The sequence below is a fragment of the Schistocerca americana genome, chromosome 11, assembly GCF_021461395.2.
Source record: "Schistocerca americana isolate TAMUIC-IGC-003095 chromosome 11, iqSchAmer2.1, whole genome shotgun sequence".
Classification (NCBI taxonomy): Eukaryota; Metazoa; Arthropoda; class Insecta; order Orthoptera; family Acrididae; genus Schistocerca; species Schistocerca americana.
Window position 1 is genome coordinate 68,685,760 of NC_060129.1, and position 19,350 is coordinate 68,705,109.

The 19,350-nt window shown below is 38.8% G+C and overlaps 1 protein-coding gene across 2 annotated transcripts in view; it reads right to left on the bottom strand.

Moving 5' to 3' along the window:
* Positions 1 to 9,684, bottom strand: part of LOC124553916 — a 42,095-nt gene extending 32,411 nt beyond the window's left edge. For both annotated transcript variants that reach the window (XR_006968165.1, XM_047127937.1), the window contains exons 1-2: positions 9,552 to 9,684; positions 4,864 to 4,932 (exon numbers count right to left, since the gene is read on the bottom strand). The gene's annotated coding sequence lies outside the window, so the exon portion shown is untranslated. The remainder of the gene's footprint in view (positions 1 to 4,863; positions 4,933 to 9,551) is intronic.
* Between the last annotated feature and the right edge of the window lie 9,666 nt (positions 9,685 to 19,350).

Here is a 19,350-nt window from a genome sequence, read left to right on the forward strand (position 1 = left end):
GTCCCTCTCACAGCACACAAAAATAAGCATTGTAACAGTGTAGTAGTCAAACCAGAAGCCCTGTATGCAGCTGAAACACTATCACCAACCATGGCCTAGTTGAAAGACTGGAGATAGAAGAAACAAAGATATTAGAAACATTTCTTGACCCCAGATTTCACAACAATTAATCCGCACCAAAAATGAAACCCTTTACCAAACTACCGAAAAACTCTCAGACACAATTAGGACAAAAAGAATTCATTTTTATGGATACATCTTCATTCTGAATGAAAATAGATCAACTGAATAAATTATGACTACTTCTGCAGGAAAAAAATGGATTACTGAAATGGAAAAGGACTTCAGATAACCCCAAATCACAAGAGCTATGTTCAAAAATAAAATGGAGAAAAAGAGAGAGGAGGAGAAGAACACAATGGGAGAGAGGGAGGGAAGGAGAGGTTGCGGGGGGGGGGGGGGTAGGTTCCAAAATCAAATCCAAACGAACATCCACATCTCTGATGAAGATAGGAAAGCAAGATCAAAAGAATGAAACAATACTGAGCTGCTAACAGATAGGCACAAAACATTAAAAAGTGATTAATTTAACATATCGCAAAGTCGGGTGAAACAAAAATAAAAAGAAGACTCTGCCGTTATTATAATGTGTGGTTTCTAAATTTCCTCAATATTAAGTGTGTTGTTGTTGATGATGTAGCCTTCAGTCCAAAGGTTGGTTTGATGCAAATCTCCATGCTAGTCCATGCTGAGCAAGCCTCTTCATCTATGCATGATACTGCAACCTACATCCATTACAACCTGCTAGCAGTAGCCAAACCTTGGTCATTATCTCCAATTATTAACCCCCCCTCCCCCCCCCCACCCCAGTTACTTTCCCATTACCAAACTGGTGATTGCTCAGTATGAGTATTATTAACCATACCCTTCTTTTAGTGAAACTGAGCCACAAAACTCTTTTTTCGCGAATCTGATTAGTTACTCCATCTATCCACCTGATCTACAGCATCATTCCACAGCACCACATTTCAAATGTTTCTATTCTCTTCTTATCTGAATTGTTTATCAACCATGTTTTATTTCAGTACCAGTCTACACACAAGACAAATACCCTAAGAAAGGACTTCCAAACACTTATACTTTTAGTTTGATATTAACAAATTTCTCTTTTCTCAAAACACTTTTCTTGCTACTAACAGTCTGCATTTTATATTCTCCTTCACTGAGCATCATCAGCTTTTTGTTGCCCAGATAGAAAAACACATTTCATTTCCTAATCTAACTCCCTCAACATCATGATTCATCTACCTTCCACTGACCTTGTTTTACCTTCGATGGTGTTCATCTTACAGCCTCTGATGAAGATATTACACATCCCACACCACACTGCTCTTCTAATTAATTTGTCGACTCTGAAAAAATTACAGTGTCTTCGGCAAACCTCAGTTTTTATTTCTTCTTTCTGAACTTTAATTTCATTTAAGAATTTCTCCTTGGTTACCTTTACTGCATGCTCTACGTACATATTGAAACACATCGAGGATAGGCTACAACCCTGCCTCACTCCATTAACAACCACTATCTCCCTCTCACGTCATTCAACTCTTTGTGACTGCCGTCTGATTTCTGTAATAGTTGCAGATACCTGTTTGGTCACTATAATTTATACCTGTTATCTACAGAATTTCTAAGAGTATATTCCAGTCAACATTGTAAAAAGCATTCTCCGAATCTGCAAATGCTATAAATCCAGGTTTCCCTTTCTTTAACCAATCTTCTAATATAAATCACAGGATAATTTTTTCCTCACATACCGCTACATTTCTCCACAACCTGCACTTACCTTCCCTGGGATCGGTTTCTACCAATTTTTCCATTCTTCTGTAAATTATTTGTGACAATATCATGAATTATTAACCAGAAAAAATTTTCACTCTGTAGCGGAGTGTATGCCATTACGAAACTTCCTGAGTAAGGCTGTGGCTAAACAATGTCTCTTCAACATCCTTTCTTCCAGAAGTGTTAGTCCCACAGGTTTTGAATGAGAAGCTTGGAAGGTAGGAGATATACTGGCAGAGGTAAAGCTCTGAGAATGGCAAAGATCTCTGGTTTGAGCTCTGGTCCAGCGCACAGTTTTGATCTGCCGGTACTTCAGCAAAAAATAACTTGTTTTGGAAAAATATTTTATGCACAGCATCATGTACAGCGCATATTTTCAAATTACAAAAGTATAAATACGAATTCCACCAATTAAAGCACGGTATCTTTCGAAGCACCGAAAACGAGATTGCGATGTGCCATTGCCACCAATCATAGCTCAAGTTACAGTACTCCCCAGCCAATGACAGCAGATATTCAGAGCACAGGACTTGTGTTGTAGTCGGCCAATAGCAACATCACTGTTAAGTAGAGCGAATATGCAAATAGGAAAAGTTAATGGTTTAAATTAACATCCATTCAGTATAGCTACATGAAAAGATAAGCTATCACCTACAATATACCAGTCATCGGAAGCTTTTTGCCATTTTTTTTTTTTTTTAAGGATGCTATGGATCCTTTGACAAGCACTCCAACTTTTCCATAGAAAAGCCAATTACATGGAAAATTGCTCAAGATTTCACCTCGAACTGCTTTTGAAGGATAATTTTACTTTTTGCCACCGTTATTGCATAATTTGTAATCTATGACAGAAATAAAACAGATATGAAAAACTAAGCTTGTCCTTTTTTAGTGTGTTACCTTTCAAGATATATCAAACACAAATACGCTGATTGGTTGATTGGTTGGTTGGTTGGCTGGTTGGTTGGTTAGGGGGAAGGGACCAAACAGCGAGATCATCAGTCCCATCGGATAGGTGAAGGGTGGGGAAGTCGGCCATGCCCTTTTATAAGGAACCATCCCAGCATCTGCCTGAAGCGATTTAGGGAAATCATGGGAAACCTAGCCAATGGCCTTGCTCCAGTCGTTAACAACGGTTCCCGTCAGGTCACCGAAGTTAAGCGCTTTCGGGCTTGGCTAGTACTCGGATGGGTGACCATCTGGTCTGCCAAGCCCTGTGGGCAAGCGAGGCGCACTCAGCCCTTGTGAGGCAAACTGAGGAGCTACTTGATTGAGAAGTACTGGCTTCCATCTCGTAAACTGATATACGGCCAGGAGAGCGGTGTGCTGACCACGTGCCCCTCCATATCCGCATCCAGTGACGCCTGTGGGCTGAGGATGGCACGGCGGCCGTTCGGTACCATTGAGCCTTCCGAGGCCTGTTCGGAGAGTTTTTTTTTATGGAAAACCTAAATCAGAATGGCCAGACGCAGGCCTGAACTGTCGTCCTGCCGAATGGGAGACCAGTGTGCTAACCACTGTAAGGAGTTACTCAGTCTAATATGCTGGAAATATTTAAATAATGGCATAAATGGCTGGTCTTCTAGATCCAAATTTTTTCTACACGGCTGTCCCTCAAAGTGTTAAGTTTTGAGTGACAGTCAAACGTTCTGTGATTTAAGAAATTAATCACAGATTCTCACATGTGACGTAAGTCATCTTGCATAATAGGAAATTTACTTCGTAAATAACGCTTCTCAAACCGCCATCCTCAATATTTTCCCATGACCTGTTATAAAAGTAATCTTTTGTGACATCATACTCATTGAAAGCAGTTTGTTGTTACAAAATATAACACAGTCTTCATCCTAAAGCCTTCAACACATTTTGCTGTTGGCAGACACTTGTGTGTGCACTTTGTTTTGTAGTAAATGGTGCACTTTCTTTGCAACTAAAATTTTATTTTGGTGTTATTCTCTCATTTATGTTTTCTTTCTGCAATATTATCCTGCTTTAGTGGGCCAAAGTAAAATTTTTGTTACGAATATCAGCTCTTACTCGTCAAAATTACAAGAATTTAACTGGAAACTAAAACAATGAAAAATTATCAGAAATCTTAAAGATTCCTGTGTTCTCCCCAGATTTCCCAGTTAGCCTGGGGTATATACACCCCATGTCTATCCAGCAGCCTTGTTTCAACTTCAGTCTTTCACTGTAGCAGATATGATATGAAACTGCATCCATACAGCTTCTCTGCGATAGCTATAAGGAACAGAAGTAATATTTATTCCTTGAGCAAAACTTTCAATACCCAATATTGCATAAATTAGTCTTTATTGTGGACAACCAGTTTTGACAGTTCTGTCATCCTCTGGTCTTCAAAAAAAGTTTGTTATGAAACATGTTCCACTGTGAGCTTGTACCTTATGCCACACTGCTTAAAATGCAGGATATTATACATAATATTGTCCAAAAATAAAACCATTTACAGTTAAAAAGCACCTCGTACATACGAGCACGTTTGCATAAGTAGTGCTCACAGAGGCTTGTTAATTCTTGAAGCACATGATATACAGCAAAATGCACATCTGTTTATGTTTGCAGAAATGTTCCACACATTGTGGATCCACACCTCAGCCGAAGTATATGGTGCAACTACAGTTTGATGTATACTGTACATTTTAAGACTTAACGAGCCTCTGTGAGTGCTATGTATGTGAACATGCTCGTGTGCACAAGCTGCTTTTTTAACTGTAAATGGTTGTGTTTTTGAAAAACCTATGTGCTGGGTTTTATCCATAAGCTACAAATTCACAATGGCACATGTTTCATCACAGAAATTTCTTAAGACCAGAAAACGACAGCTCCAACTGTTGAAACCGTCTGTCAACAATACAGACTAACTTATGTGATCTTTGCTAATGAAAGCTTTTTCCCCCTCACAAAACACAGACTGCATCATCCAAGTTCTCAACATGACAGAATTCAGTCAATATTCACATTACTGCAGTGCATACTCGACAGTCAATGTTTCAGAATACTTACAAACTGCACTTCTTTGACAAATGTCTGGACTGATAGAAGTGGTACAACTCCATCTCACTGGCCAGGTATCTGAAAGCGGAAAAAAAGGGTCACTCAATTATCTATCCTCTTTTCTTTATTTCCTCTTTTTTTTTCCCTTTAAATTAGTTTTATTCGTACAGCCATCTTACAAACGGTTTTGTTGTTCTTTTTTTTCCCCTTTCTTTAAAAAAAAAAATCAACATTACACAATATTATAAGGGCATTTAGACATGAAGTTACAAATTCTCTTACACAGTGTTCAATGGGTACAGTGGATAAGAATGACTGTTGTTATTGTCAAAAGTATGATCATATGGTGTATAAAGTGAAACTTGAGACTGGATTGAGGACTTTTTGGTAGGGAGAACATAGCGTATGATCTTGGATGGAGAGTCATCGCCAGATGTAAAGTAACTTCGGGTATGCCCCAGGGAAGTTTGTAGGGACCCTTGCTATATGTGTTGTACATTAATGACCTTTTAGACAATATTAATATAACAATGGAAATAATCAATTATTGATAATACAATGTAATGCCACTGGCTCTGAAAGCTTGCAAAAGTCAAATCCTTTTGTGTGTGTGTTCCCCTGCCGCCATTTGGTGAGTAGGAAATATTAATAGTAACATCAGACTTTTGCAGATGCTGCAGTTACCTATGTTGGAGTACTGTCTGAAAGAAGCTGCATAAATATTCAGTGAGATCTTGACGAGATTTCAAAGAGGTGCAAAGATTGGAAACTTGCTTTAAAGGTTCAGAAGTGTAAAATTTTGCACTTCACTAAATGAAAAAAATGTAGAATCCTACGACTATAACATCATTGAGTCACCGTCGGGAATCAGCCAGCTCATACAAATACCTGGGTGCAACACTTTGTACGGATATGAAATGGAATAATCACAAAGGTTCAGTCACGGGTAAAGCAGATGACAGGATCCTGTGGAAGTTAATCAGTCTACAAAGGAAATTGCTTGCAAATCACTCGTGCAACTGGTTCTAGAATATTGATCAAGTGTGTGGGGCCCGTACCAGAAAGGACTAACGAGGGATAATGAATGTGCACAGAGAAGGGCAGCACAAATGGTCACAGATTTGTTTAATCCACGGGAGTGTGTCACAGAGACACAGGCATAAGGAACTGAAATGGCAGACTCTTGAGGATATACATCAACTATCCCAAGAAAATCTATTAAGTATGCTTCAAGAACCAGCTTTAAATGATAACTCTAGGGATATACTACAACCCACTATGTATTGCTCACACAGGGATTGTGAGGATAAGATTAGAATAATTACTGCATGCACAGAGGCATTCAAACAGCCATTCTTCCCATGCTACTTATGTGAATGGAACAGGAAGAAACCCTAACAACTGATACAATGGGACATGCCCTCTGTCATGCACCTCACAGTGGTATGCAGAGTGTAGATGTTGATGTAGATGTCAATGACAAGTACGACACCTAGTAGTCTGATTGGCAGCATTTAATTGTTGAAATATTCTTCTTATATTGCATAGGTTTCTTCCATCTCATTTTACACTAAAAATCCTGAACTTACAGGACTGAATATTTTAGTTGCTCTGATAAAGGCACTGGCATATCTAAGGCAAGGCTTATCATTCTCATAACAAGCCAGCTGATTACTCACAACTGCACAGTTATTTATTTATGCAAGTCCTCTATTAAACAAATTTTGAAAAGTACAAGTACTGTCTACCAATTATAAAGCAACATATTTTACACGCTCAATGCACTGTAACATAAAACCTGACTATAAACAGTACTTTTAGCTTCCTCTCTGGGAGAAGAATACATAAATTTTTGGGCAAATTTAATTTTACAGAAGCAACACGTTGCTCTCGGAGTCATCAATCTCGACACTGGTCTGATGGACATCTCCATGCTACTTTATCCTGTGCAAGCCTCTTCATCTCATACTAACTACTGCAGCCTACATCTTTCTGAACCTGCTTACTGTATTCCTCTCTCGGTCTCCCTCTATGATTTTTACCCACCACACTTTAGTGATCCTTTGATGTCTCAGAATGAGTCCCCTCAACTGATCCCTTCTTTCAGTCAAATTGTGCCTTTCTGTCAAGTTGTGCCACAAACTTCTTTTCTCCCCAGTACCTCCTCATTAGTTACATCATTTACGCATCTAATCTTAAGCATTCATGTGTAGCACCACATTTCAAAAGCTTCTATACTTGTCTAAACTGTTTACAGTTCATTTTTCACTGCCCTGCATGGCTACACTCGAGACAAATATTTTCAGAAAAGATTTCCTAACACTTAAATCTGTATTCGATGTTAACAAATTTCTCTTTTTCAGAAAATTCAACAATGGAAAATCCAGGATGGAATGTAACAATATTATGAAAAGCAAAGTTGCTACTTACCATATATTAGATATGCTTTATTTACTTGTGACAGTCTTTTTTTTGTGCCTATTTGTGACTCAGCATCTCCACTATGTGGTGAGTAGCAACTTTTCTTTTCATAATCTTCTTCAGAAAAGCTTTTCTTGACATTGCCAGCCAACATTTTATATCCCCTCTACTATGACAATCTTCAGTCATTTTTCTGCCTAAATAGCAAAACTTATTTACTACTTTCAGTGTCCAGTTTCCTAATCTAATTTTCTCACCATCACCTGATTTAATTTGACTACATTTAATTTCCTCACAATTGCCTGATTTAATTTGATCATATTCCACTATCCTTGTTTTGCTTTTGTTGCTGTTCATTGTATATTCCACTCATTTCGTTAAGCTCCTCTTCCAAGTACTTTCCTGTTTCTGACAGAATTGCAATCTCATTGACAAAGTTCAAGGTCTTTACTTCTTCTCCTTGGACTTGTAATTCCTACTCCCAATTTTTCTATGGTTTTCTTTACTGCTTGTTCAATGTACAGACTAAATAACATCAAGGGTAGGCTACAACATTGTCTCACTCCCTTCCCAGCTACTCCTTCCCTTTGATGCCCCTAGACTTTTGTAATTGCTCTCTGGTTTTCTGTATAAGTTGTAAATAGCCCTTTGCTGCCTGTATTTTATCACCACTACCTTCAGAATTTCAAAGGGAGTATTCCAGTCAACACTGTCTAAATCTACAAATGCTATAAATGTATGTCTGACTTTCCTTAACCTACCTTCTAAGATAAGTTATAGGGTCAGTATTGCCTCGTGTGTGCCTACATTTCTCCGAAATCCAAACTGATCCTCCCCGATGTTGGCTTCTACCAGATTCCCCATTCTACTGCAAATAATTCCTGTTAGCATTTTACAACTATTACTTATTAAATGATATTTTGATAATTTTCGCTCCTGTCAGTAGCTACATTCTTTGGAACTGCAATTATTACATTCTACTTGGAGTCTGAGGTTATTTTGCCTGTTGCATACATCTTGCACTCCAGATAGAGTTTTGTCAGGTGTGGCTCCCCCAAGGCTACCAGTAGTTGGATCTCATCTACTCCCAGGACCTTGTTTCGAATTAGGTATTTCAGTGCTCTGTCGAATTCTTCTCATAGTATAGTATCTCCCATCTCATCTGATCTACGTCATTTTCTATTTCTGTAATATTGCCTTCAAGTTCACCTCTCTTGTAGAGACCTTATACATACTCCTCCACCTTTCAGCTTTCCCCTCTTTGCTTAGGACTGGTTTTCCATCTGAGGACACACCATATAGTTTTTCAAATAAACCAACTTCCCCACTTGATTATAGTTTCTTGTTTAACACAGACCCTGTATCAACTAGATGCAGTATAAATGGAGGTTTGCCTGTGCCTCTTTGTGTTTAGGAAGATGAACAATTTCTCAGAAAATACCACAAAACAAAAAAAGAAAGAAAGAAAAAAGCTTCTACATTTCAACACTTCTAGAACATTCTCCATACCTGTAACTAAAAGTGCAATACATCAGCCCCAAATTCTAAAAGACAATAATCAGGGTTGCCACAAATTTCCAAGATATTTCCCTGATTTCCGGACAAGTTTTAGCACTTTTCCATGACAAATTTTGAGATCTCAAAGGTACGTTAAGACGTAAGTTGACAATCTGTCTTTGCAGGTATGGTACAATAGTGCAAATGAGGAAATATTTTAAAAATCTAGCAATCAGATGGGGTTTCCTGATGTGAGCAAAAGTCTTAAGTACTAACATCAAACTCTTTTGTAATGAACTGTTTTTAGATCGGGAAACCAAGCCAAATAGTATGTGTGTTTCATTTGGCCCACTGATATTATTTTACTTCAATAAAACAAAACACACATTGTGATAAAAATGCATATTTCCTTGGAGTTGCAAGACAGATTTAAAATACCTACACTGATTTCAGAAATAACCTCAGGAAAAAGCTGGCCTTTTGAAAGAAGTGTATAAGGTGGGAAAGAATTGTGTAAAGCAACACTGCAGGGGACCCCCAATGAAATATCGATTCTACAATGTTCATTATTGTCGGTTATTACCCACTGTGCTATATCTATTATTTTACAGGTATTCAGGGATTTTTCTTTCGAGAAATATATAAGCACAAACCGCCAGCAACTGGCATAATCTTTTTCTTCTTATTTTCCACGCTTTCTAACATATACAGTACTTTTAAGTGCCAAAATGAACTATAACAAATAAAATGTCTATAAAATGCCACTCTGTACAACATACTTATGACGAGACAGTTGTAATTCCTGAAGTCCATCGCCCACGGCCTCTGGCCTGCCGGGGAACACCACAGTCCTGGGCCCACGGATAAACCGTGAAAATCTGCTGCATTACGTCACACACAAACAGAACCAGCCTGCGGGCAGGTCGGTGAGACTAGATCCGACAGGCAGGGCCTGCACCTCAGTGGGAACCAAATGGCTTTAGGTCGGCAGGCCCGATCTGTTACAGATACCCACAGGAGCAGCCTGCACTTTTGGCCCACCTCGGAAATCCTGCGCACGGCCAGCTCTTCACGAGCAACAGACAGCTAGTTGAAGAAATGAGACCATGGTGATCAATCCGTGCAATAGGTAACTTGCTCAAATACTCTGAGAATCAATAATAATGAGGATAGGTACTACGGTAACTCACCATAATGATGATTGCTGAGGCTCAGACAGACATGTAGAAAAAACAATCACACTCTCACAACTAAATGTTCATCCTAAGTATTTGACACAAAATGAGAGCGCACACACACACACACACACACACACACACACACACACACACACTCACTCACTCACTCACTCACTCACTCACTCTCTCTCTCTCTCTCTCTCTCTCTCTCTCTCTCTCTCCACTCAGACACAACTCAGTCACACATAACCTCTGTCTCCGGCCACGGCATCTGCAGTTTCTGAGAATCAGATCCAAACAAACTACTACTCTTGCCTCCTTGGCTCTCGTTGGCAGCTGCTAGGCTAGGGGCAAGAAGTGGTGGCAGCACTGACTGCAAGCTGAGGGGAGTGGTAGGAAGGGAAGAAGCAGTGGGAATGAGGAAGTAAGGAAGCGGCGCACACACTCGGCTGCACCCAGCCGCGATGATGCACGACACCTCAGTAAACAAACCATTTCATTTTCTGAGACAAAATCCAAATATTTCCAGTGTTTTTTTCATATTTCCCTCATGTGTTTGAAATTCCCTGATATTCACTGATTTCCATAATCTGTGTCAACCCTGATAATATTGGAATTTTCAATGATGTTTACCCAGCCCCCCATTTCCTATCCTCCTAGTGATGGTCATAGTAGCCTCTGCACCCATTCACAAACTCACAGCCTGTGAGTTCCCTCCGTGCTCTTAAAGCTCACTGAAAATCAAGTGCTGTTTGTCACATCCTTTTTAAAAACTTCAGAGAACACAGATAGCATAGGAATGGGTCTAAAATTCCCTACATTATCCTTTTCTCATAGAGCAGTTCATACAACTGACCATTCCCAAAGCAAAAATTACAAATGTGGCTGATTAATGGGCTAACATATGTGCCACAGCATTTACATATTCTGCTACACATCCCATTTTAATCCACGGAAATCCTTAGTCTTTGGCAATTTAATTAGTGACTCAATCTCCCCATTGTCAGTACCACAGAGCTGTAATTCGTGAAGCAGTCACGAAAAGCCATTTTCTAAGAGTTGAATTACTCCCTACAGAACCTAAATTTTAATTTAATTCAATATCCGTTTTTAGAAAGTGACTCTGTAAGTGTAACAAGATAGCAAAGCTATCATAGTTGTGGCATTGCTGTCCACTGACCCTGTGTAATGTGCATGAATTTTACTGAGAATTTTCCGAGAAGAGAAGAGGAAACTGATTTCGAAACTTAAGTGCCGAGACAAGTCATCCACCAAGAAACAGTTGCAGTTCTGCACTAATCCTGACAAGATTTGACTGTATGTTTATTGAACAAAAATTTGGAAATTGGTATGATAAAGATAAAGATAATATTTGAATAACACAGTTTGGAAATGGTAGGAGTAAACTTAGTAAAGACTACTACAAATTTTTGAGAACAATTCTCATGGAGAAACATCAGACTGGCTAACAGTGCTTCAAGAATGGATAAAAAACTGTCTCAACCACAATAAAACATTTATTTAAAAGTGTTACCGGTTTCAGTCAGATTGTGACCATCTTCAGACCATTTATATGGCGACGGTAGGCGATGGCGCAGTGCTGAATGGGACAGGTGTTATGACTCCACAAAGTGAGTTTTTGACATTCATGGAGTAATAACACCAGCTCCATTCACTGCCACTACCTAGCATCGTGGTATAAATCTTTTGAAGATGGTCACATTGCAACCGAAACTGATAAACATTGTAAACAAATGTTTTATTGCGGTCGAAACTGTTTTTAATTCATTTTTAAAGTAAGAGTTTTGTCTACTGTGTGTATTCCAGTGATGTAATGATATAAAAAAATAAGAGAGTTTTATAACAATTATGCATGAAAGGAAAGGACGTTTCAATATTTGTAATTAATAATTTTCAATAGTCTATAATTTAAATGTTAAGCATAAATGACTTTTTGCTACCAAATGTGGTTGACCACAGTGGACTTCTGACTAGGGCAGTTTGCTCAGGTGACTTGCTGAGCCGAGAGCATGTGAGGTGTTTTGGGGTCTTTTGTCAGTGGACGCCAATCTGGTAATGTTGTTTAGGCAGCAAAATGCTACTCGTGCACGAGTGTTGAGTAAAGAATTTTGGAAGTTAATGTTTTAATGTTCAAACTGAAACATATCAGTGTTTCGTTCAGTGGTTCTGAGATATCAGTAGATGGCATCCTTTTGTGCACGACTTAACTTTTTTTTTAGATTCACGTATATAGTTTATCCAAAGACTGTAAGCCATTTGGCCTATTTCATTTGTTCTTGTTATAATATTGAACAAGTTCCAGCATCTCGATATCATAAGATCTCATCTTTCATTTTATATTTGGTGTCAACGAATTCTGTGTCTAGGTGTTAGAGCTCGAAATCTGAAATATTGTGAATAAATCAAGTGTTTCAAAAGTCTTGTTTACATTCATCAGATTTGCCCTGATTCCAGCTTTTTAAATATATCACTCAATGTATTTTTTAAAAATTCACTGACTGTATTTCATTGGCTACTTGTTTAAAATTAAAATGTGCACTTAAGGACATAACTGCAATGGTGGACAACCACTCCCCTCCGTAGATGAACTTTCTGCTACTCATTAGGTTGTTCAGTCACCCCTTTGGTGGGGAAGTAAAGTTGGTTCCTTTGGTATGCACATGGGGTACTTATTAGTGCATGCTGTTACTGCTTATGTTGCAACTTAAGCACTGTACATATACCTGACTTAACAGTAAAAAAATCAGCAGATATGTAGATGGCACATTCAGAACATATAATCAAATTGAAGAGCAAATAGAAATGTTGTTATGTAGATTCAACAGCTTTCGTAAGAACAGCCATTTCACACAGAGAGAACACTAGAAAGATAACAATATAAACTTCTTTCACATGACAATAACAAATACAAAGCAGACCCTGAACATCAATGTGCACAGAAACCAACACAAACAATCACTGTCACTGCAAATCCCCCCAACACACACACACACACACACACCAACACATGCAAAACAATCTGCATTCACTGCTTTCTTAAACAGAATACAGAAATTCCTAATTCGTGCTGGCGACAATGACCCACAAACACACACAATCAAATAGATTTCACAAAACAATGGCTATGATGAATATGAACTAGGTGCGCTATCAAAACACATACCAGAAAACAAAAGCAAACAAACTGACAGGGCCATCAGCCAACATACAAAAACCCAACTGTGTAACTATACCACAATTCAGAGCCATTTTATACAAAACAGCCAACCTGTTCGAAAGCAGAGGTATCAGGATCACTTCTGCCAACAACAACTTAACTGGTTCATGACATCTCACAATCAACAGAAGAACTGAGCAAATTACAAACTTACAGAGCTATATGCAGTCATTGCAACTACTGTAATACTACAATGATCAAATGGACAGAAATTTTAAAACCCATTTTAAAGAACTTGTTGACCGTTTCAGACTTGATGAACCTAAGAAGTCAGCCACAGCAAAACACATGGACAAAACAGGCCACAGTGTTGCTACAGCATAATTTCAAAAAGAGCTGGAAAATGGCAATCTCGGAGGAAATGGATGAGTCATCCACGTTAAAAGTTGAAAAACAAGATCGTAAATGAAACAGTGGAGTTTAAGAACTCACATTTCTTGACCAACTTCAATTCAATAGAAAACATATACACATTAAGATCATATACAAACCTAGGTCCCAGCAACACCTTTGAAATTCTTTAAAATAAAATTTTATAGTGTCATTTCTACAATAAAATTATCACAGTCTCCCATTCTGTAATATATGTTGTCGAGAAATATCAGTGATGTGACAGTATAATATGTAGAATGCATCGCAAGTGACTGCCAACAGCCGGGTAGACATACTGATAGGTAGATCAAAACACAGTCTGTTCTGACTGCCATGTTGCTTTGTTCCAGAGTCAAGTTCTTTTGCGATATCGTGTTTCGAGTTACCTTCAGCAATTTGTCAATGATGGCTAACAAATTCATAGAAATGTTCATAGAAATGGAGGTTGCTGAACACACCGTAAGAAGAGAGCCACTTCAGATGAACAAAGTGAGTTGTTATTTAAAATTTTTCCATGTGAACAGCAGACCAACAAACAAAGAGGCATCGCCTCTTATTAAGCTATCCTTCTGTTTCTCTGCAGGATGCCCACAGCAGCTGCCAAGACTACACACATAAACTTTAACATCTACGCACCCTTGCGCTAAATATTTTTCTACTGCCACTGCAGCTCAATGATGATGCCTAACCTCAAAGTATGTTGCTAATTAAATAATTTCAGTAGCCAAACAAATTTTGTGACTGGTAGCAGTATTCCAAAAACCTTTTCATATTTAAGAAACACGCAGTAGCAAAAAGCCTTGTTGCGTATCATTTCCTGGCCACATACGTGTCCTTGTCGTGTTCGCCATTGTGGGTGCTACACTAGGTTTCTGGTATTCTGGCGATAGGGGATACGGTTCCGCAGGGAGAGGGGTGAGATATCCATAACCCTTCTACATGTACAAGCAGAGCGAGGGAAAAATGACTGTCCACATGCCTCCTTAAGGGTCCTAATTTCTCTTATCTTCGTGGTCCTTACGTGAAATGTACATTTGTGGCAGTAGGATCAATCTGCAGTCAGCTTCAGATGCCGGTCCTCTAAATATTCTCAACAGTGTTCCTCGAAAAGCGTGTCACCTTCCCTCCAGGGATTCCCATTTGAGTTCGAGTTCCCGAAACATCTCCATAACACTTGCAGGCTGATCGAACCTACTAGTAACAAATCTAGCAGCCCACATCTGCATTGCTCCAATGTATTCATTTAATTCTCCCTGGTGCACATCCCTGGCACTCTAGAATAGGTTACTCAAGAACAGATCGCACTAGTGTCCTATATGCTGTCGCCTTTACAGATGAACCACACTTTCCCAAAATTCTCTCTATAAACTCGAGTCAAGCATTTGCCTTTCCTACTACAATCCTTACATGCTCATTCTATTTCAGATCACTTTGCAATGTTACACCTCGATATTTAAACAACATGACTGTCAAGCAATGCACTACTAATAATATAATCAAACATTACATGTTTGTTTTTCTTGCTCATTTACATTAACTCATATATTTCTACTTTTAGAGGTAGCTGCTTTTCATCACACCAACTAGAAATATAGTCTAAGTCATACTGTATCCTCCTACAGTCACTCAGTGATGATACTATCCCATACACTACAGTATCATCTGCTAACAGCCACAGATTGCTGCTCACCCTATCTGCCAGATCATTTTTGTATACAGAAAATAACATAGCTCCTATTACACTTCCCTGGGTCACTCCTGATGACACGCTCACCATCGAGAACAAGATACTGTGTTCTGTTACTTACGAGCCACTCATATATTTGAGAACCTATTCCATATGCTCGTATCTCAGTTAACAGTCTGTAGTGAGGCACTGTGTCAAATGTTTTTTTAGAAATCCAGGAATATGGAATCTACATCCTGCCCTTCATCCACAGTTCAAAGGATGTCATATGGGAAAAGGAAAAGCCAAGTTTCACATGACACATGAGTGATGCTTTCTAAAACTGTGCTGACTGAAGGACAGAAGCATTTCAGTATTCAGGAAATTTATTACATTTGAATTGAAATTACATTCAGGAACTCTGTAGCAAATCAATGTTAAAGATATTAGTCTGTAATTTTGTGGACCGGTCCTTCAACCTTTCTTACATACAGGAGCCCTTTACGCTTTTTTCCACTCACTATGGACTTTGAGTTGGGCAGGAGATTCAAGCTAAATGCAAGCTAAGTACAGGACCAATGCCATAGAGTACTCTTTGAAACCAACCTGGCGACACTTGTTTTCAGCTGTTTCCCTTGTTTCTCTATGCCAGAGGTACACTACCGCTCATTATTTTCGATACACCGTGCTATTTCATATTTACAACACAAATCGAACATTATTCTTCACAAAATATTATTATATTAACTTCCACATATATAATACAATCGCAATCATTATATTTTACTTTCATTAAAGTACCCTCCTTTGGATTTAATGAATGTCTCACAAAGTCGAAGCATGCGGTCAATCAGTTTTTGTAGGTATCGTGGATCTATATGATTCCACACATCCTTAACAGTACTCCAGAGATATTCCTTGCTGGATATATTAACTTGCATGATATATCTGTACACTTCATCCCAGACTATTTCAGTGGGATTACAATCAGGGCTTTGAGACAGACATACCATATCATTCAGTACTTTCTGTTCTTCCCTTGATGCAATGTAGTTCTACAGTATGCTGACCAATGTTTTGGGTCATTATCCTGTTTTAAGGTGAACCCCTTCCCTATTAAGTGCAATCCACTTCATATTGCCCGATACTGAAGTATGCGGTGGTACTGCTTCTGATCCATACACCCCTCTATTTTCACTACGTCACCAACTCTATCCACAGCAAAACATCCCCAAACCATAATAGAACCTCCACCGTGTTTAACTGTAGGTAGAACACACTTCTGGGCTACCGTTTGCCCTACAAATTGGCGAACAAATATTATCCTTCTGGTTCCAAAAATCTCTAACTCTGATTCATCGGTGAATAACACCTTCAGCCACTCTTCCAGTGTCCAACTACGGTGTTTTCTAGTCCATTCAAATCTCTTCTGTTTATCTATGGGCCTTAGAAGGGGTTTCCTTACTGTGAAATATCCTTTCAAACCCATTTCAGTCAGTCTCCTTTTTACTATTGCAACAGATATTGCTGTCGTGTTCACTTCTACCAATTCTGCATGAATTTGGGGTGCTGTTTTGAATCTGTTTCTCTTACTGGTAATTCTGATATATTTATCTCACTTTTAGTTGTTTTACGAGGTCGTCCTGGTCATGGTATGTCCTTATTGCTACCTATTGTCTCCTGGCAGTGAAAGGTGTATTGCACTCCCCCTACAGACACACTACACTGTTTCACAATTTGGCGAATAGAGAAACCTGCTTGGCTAAGTGCTACAATACCAGCCAGTTTTTCTACGGACATCTCCACTCGTGAAGCCATACTAGCAGTGTGCACACTTCAATGTCACGAAGGAACTGAAATGCAGGAACCACATGTTATGTATCTTAGCAACGCTTGCCATTCACTGCGGACATCACATCACTACAGGGAAAATGCAGGTCCACTAAATGCGGCATCTGTCACCAAATAGGTAAACAAACATATCAGATAGGTACATAATATTTATTTATACAACATTGTTTGTTGGATACTGTTGTATCTCTATGACCACAAACAAAAATCATGACATGTGTACAACTGTTGTACTATTCGTTTGCTTCATCAACCGTACCCAAGGTATTAGACCTTATCTACAGAATCTAGATGTCATTTCTTGGGTGTACTGAAATTAATTAGCAGTAGTGTATCTGTTATTGTATCTTCCATATGAGGGACCGCGCAGTGGTCAAACTATCTAACCTAAAGACATCACACACATCCATGCCCGAGGCATGTCTGGTCCTTATACAGGACCAGACAACTTCATCATCACACTCTAATTAAAACTCAATAGAGAAAATATTCTTATCAATGTCTCTTCGATATACGTTCCACGAATTACTGAGCAGTACGTGTTGTTAGTGGGTGTCAATAACAGGCAATGGAAATGCCTGAATTCTGTTGCTTAAATCGATCGGGTGAAAGCAGTTCGGAATTCTTGAAATCGAGGAGTCGACCGATAGCATTTGTAGGGTTTGCAGGAGGAGGCTAGTGCTGTCTGGCGTGGAGCTGGTGTTCCAAAGTATTCACCATCAACAGTTACCTTCCAATCCTGGAAAGACTACAACAATAGGAGGTGTATTTCTGAGTGTGGGTGTGAATTCTGTCCAGTCATTTTGCGAACACACATACACTACATATGCGCATGCCTTATATCACATAGCAGATCCATAAATTCCAACTGTTTTCATGGAAACTGAGTGTGGTATTTTTGTGCAACTTTTTCCTTTCTGACTCTAAACTGTTCACCATTTTTGTCTTTGTGTATATTTTTGACACAAGTTGGTATGAACCAGCTGGAAGTGGTGTCATAAGTGTATGCTATGTACACAATCCAGTCCCACTGTTGAATCTTGGATTTATTCCCGACTGTAGTTAGATATGGGGCTTTCTGGAGACTTCTCACATTGTTGGGAGGTGAAGGCTATTTTAAAATGAAGACTGAAAAAGCCATTATTCAACTGAGATTCGATCCCACACCTCTTGGTTTTTAGGCATGCACTTTACCATTAAACCACCAGGTCCAACATGTACTTGGATAGTTCACCTACAGATAGCAAATATATATATATATATAAAATGTGACATATATGGTGATATCTTTTGATTGCAATTAATTAGAAACTTAAATTATTTACACACTCAAGGAACCATAGAGCTTAGTACTTGACATAACTTTCATTGTCATACCTATACCTGCTCCTGAGGAAAAGGTGTCTTGACAGGCAGGCGAACAGCAGACTGGGGCCAATAAATAGCAAAAAAATATTGTTTTATGTGACATAGTAAGAACTCAACAGTTTCTGGATTTTATTCCTTTACTTGTACTGTGAAACCGTGCTTCTTGCTAAATTTTACTATTGTAAGTCAATGTAATGCACGCTATAGGATTTGACGAGTGGGTTTGTGGGTGTCAAATATGCGAAATAAGTGGCCATACTGCACTGACTTGGAGAAGCTTAAATATTTTACATTGCCAAGGAACCATAGTAGCTGACAAAAAATTTCAACTTGGTACACTTGATACCTGTACCCATTCCCAGAAAAAAGGAGTCTCAACAGATGGATCAATGTTGGGGCCACTCCTGTTCCTTATTTATATAAATGATATTCCCTCTAGTATTACGGGTAACTGGAATTGTAAACCCTGACCTTGGTCAGACACTTAATCATTGATCAGATAATCGAACAAATATGAGGAGTCTTCTATTAAAAGAATCCACCGGTTTGGACAGTCACGTAGAGATTATCCAGGCGAAGACACCATTCGGATACGGTGGGGTGTCACGTAGCGTACAAAGGGGAGTCTGAGCACCTAGCAATGCACTGAATGAACAAACAAGCAACATATTCCACATAAGAAGGTGCTAAAATTAATTCTTTAAGGAAAGTTGATAAATTGAAACATTTAACAGGTGTCTTAGATCAACAGAACATAGTTATCACAGCCCTTCAAGAGTTAACCGAGACACTATCGAATCAGGGGGATATCGAATTTATAAGGGACCACCAGGAGAAAGGGTAATAGAAAATCTTCCCCAATTTGGTGTGGGTTTCTTGGTACACAATAGAATATTTGATTCCAT